Raw genomic sequence first — 3,324 nt, 5'->3', positions numbered from 1 at the left:
ACTTGGTCTGAAAGGTGCCACTGGACTGTTTTGGACCCGGGGCCCGGGGGGGGGGTGTTGCAATTTACCTGGCTGCTTCTTGCGCTGACTGAGGAGTGCTGGGAGCAGGGGGTGGGGCTACTGCTGGAGCTTCGCTCCTGTGTGCTTCTGCAGAAAATTACCCCTGTCAGTTCATGGAAGCTAAGCAGACTTGATACATGGAAGGGAGACCACCAAGGCAGACTCTTGCAGAGGAAGGCAATGGTGACCCACTTCTGCTTCTCACTTGCCTTGAAAGCCACCATAAGTCGGCTGTGACTTGATAGCACTTTACACACAGAGAGCATTTCTTAGAGGGAATTTTGCACATTCCTAATCTGTTCTAGCATAGCATGTAGGGCTCAAACAGTTAATTCTTCTTCCATAAATGCAGTCCAGATTTGTAAATTGCAATCTAATCGCAGGGATGGAGAAGCATTTCACAACACAGTTGTTGCTGTAGAGATTCAAAACTGAAGTAGTGAATGTGTAAAAACTACTTGTGCCAGTTCTGGTGTAACCTCTCAAATAGGAACTTTCACATCTTCCTGTAATGAAATGCCAGATGCAAATATTGCAACATATCTCACCCCAGGGCACCAAGATCATATAAAGGCAAAGCTAAAATTGAGGAGAATGACAGAGACCCAGCATTTTGGGATCTGAGAACAGATGTTTTATTTCATAAAGCTAGAGACATTAAACTCCAAATTTAAACATATGCTCTCTGAGGCTTGAAGCAGAATTATGTTTGCTCACCAGTCTAATAAAAGACATGTTAAAGGGCTTTATTTTATTAGGGTTTTTTCCCCCATATTGAGGGCAGAGCTCTGGTAGCTGTTGGAAGGCAAATCCCAAACCGAAAGTTGCCATTGTGTTTACTACTGCAGCATGACTCTATGAAGATTTCTCCAGTTCACATTTGGTCAATATCATGCCACCACAATAAAGAACCTGAAGATGATGAAGACAAATGTGAAGTTTTCTTAACGTTCTGAAAAGCTTGATTCCAAGTGTCCTTTTCTGGTGTCACTAAGTGTTTGAAAATAACTGTTGTGCTGAAGAAATTAAGCCCCCATCTTGCAAATGAGTCATGTGATAATAGGGATGCTGTGAATTTTACCATAAACAGTAAGTGCTGATCAGATGAAGCTGGTCACCCAGCCTGTTCAGTTCTTGCCAAGAAGCCACAAAAATCTACCAAACAGGTTTATATTGTTCTGTGGTGGTGTTTTCTCTGTCCAAAACTGAGCATGTGCAAAGACAATTAGCAGCCCTTAGCATCACTAGGGACCAATGCTCCCTCTAAGCTGTGGAGTCTTGTGAGCAAGAATTCTACTTTGTGAGCTACTGACATTAAAGTTGTGAGCGAGCAATTTGGCTGCTACATAAATTAGTTTGCTCTGGAGCCATCCTTCCTGTGCTAAGGCAAAAATGTGTGAGCCAGAGGCTAAAATGCTGTGAGCCAGCTCACACTAACTCAGCTTAGACAGAACACTGCTAGGGACTACTTAGATGAAGGATAGGCTTTTATTAAAATATAGTCATTATGATTGACTAGTTTATGTGATTTCTGAGTGATTTTTATATTTTTAATTGCCTGTTGAGCAGAGCAGTTACACAGCGGGGGGGTGGTGGTGGTGGTGGTAGTACAACTCAACCCAGCTGTGTGAGCACATGCACGCATGCACGCATGCACACACAGCAGAGCGGTTACACGGCGGGGGGGGGGGTAGTACAACTCAACCCAGCTGTGTGAGCACATGCACGCATGCACGCATGCACACACACAATTGTGCTGTACTACATGGTTAGGAAGGAATACAATGCAGTACAGCAAACTTTTAGACTACCACAAATGGATCAATAATAGAAAAAACTGCTCCCTTTCAGTGACCGGTGAACAGAACGTAAACTGAACTGGTGGGTGCTTGAGCATCTTTATAGCAGAATATACCATCTTTGACCACAGCTTTTTGTTGGTCAAAAATATAGATGATCATAGCAGGTTTACACACAGAGGTCCGCTGTCTGTTGAGGATATAGTGAATCTTTACAGAAACCCATGAATTCCCTCTATTTGCCCTCTTCCACTCTAGCCCAGGCTTTAGGCCTGCGCTGCCCAATTTCCAGCCAATTATTTATTTATTTATTATCAAATTTATAGCCCGCCCGCCCTGCAAAGGAGGCTCAGCCTCCACTCTAGAAGGACATACTTAGAGATAACATTTCAGGCAGTAAACAGCCAGCCTTTGGGAAACCAAACTATGGAGAGGTGCTGGTATTTTCTTGCTATTAGATTGCAGCAACTTTAAAATTCTAAAGAAACCTTGAGGTCTTTAGATCTTGCTGGTTGAAGGGGAACTGCACAGAAATGTGCCCAGTGATTGGTCCCATGGATTGACATCTAAAGAGGACTGGCAACAATCCCCAGTCTCCAGAGAAGGATGCTGTAAGCCTATTCTTTGCTTTGGATTTGCTTTGCTGTATAACCACCACCCTGCCTGTTAACACCTTGTTAAACCTTAATAAACACCATCTTTACCACAAGTGACTTGGCCTCTTTTGGGGTATCCTACAAATCTAAAAGGAGAGTCTAGCAGGCCCTAAGTCTTAAGTAAAACAATGATATGTGAAACATAAAAGATAAATATAATCCAAACTTAACAGTCTTTACAAAAAGAAAATATCTCTCCCTTATATATAAAGCAACTCCATCTTTACCACAAGTGACTTGGCCTCTTTTGGGGTATCCTACAAATCTAAAAGGAGAGTCTAGCAGGCCCTAAGTCTTAAGTAAAACAATGATATGTGAAACATAAAAGATAAATATAATCCAAACTTAACAGTCTTTACAAAAAGAACATAATCTCTCCCTTATATATAAAGCCGTAGTGGGGGCCCAACGTTCCAATTTACACCAACAGTGTTTGGAGGCTTGAACTGTCAGTCAGAAGATGCTGGCTGGGTTGCCTGGCTGCTTTGTGTAGTCTCGCCCACGTCAGCCCCGGCCAGAGTGTTCAGGTCAGTCTGCTCTGGTCCTCTGACAGGAGAGGACCATCTGCAGACTGAGTGCAGGGCCACTTCAGCCCACTCTTCTCTGATTGGGCCAGCGTTTCAAGGTCATTTGCATATGGAAGCTGATTGGACTTCACTCCATTCCACACCTCAAACTCCCTCCCCCCCTCCGCAAGACAGTTGGCATTGTCAGTTGCATATGGGACCTGCTGTATTCTGAGGTAAAATATGTCCTCACTCACAACACATCACTTCCCCTTCAACAGAAACAAAACCAATAACACAATC

The sequence above is a fragment of the Gekko japonicus genome, unplaced genomic scaffold, assembly GCF_001447785.1.
Source record: "Gekko japonicus isolate JY-2015 unplaced genomic scaffold, Gekko_japonicus_V1.1 scaffold161, whole genome shotgun sequence".
Classification (NCBI taxonomy): domain Eukaryota; kingdom Metazoa; phylum Chordata; class Lepidosauria; order Squamata; family Gekkonidae; genus Gekko; species Gekko japonicus.
The sequence above is the reverse complement of the archived record's forward strand: the minus strand, read 5'-3'. Positions refer to the sequence as shown.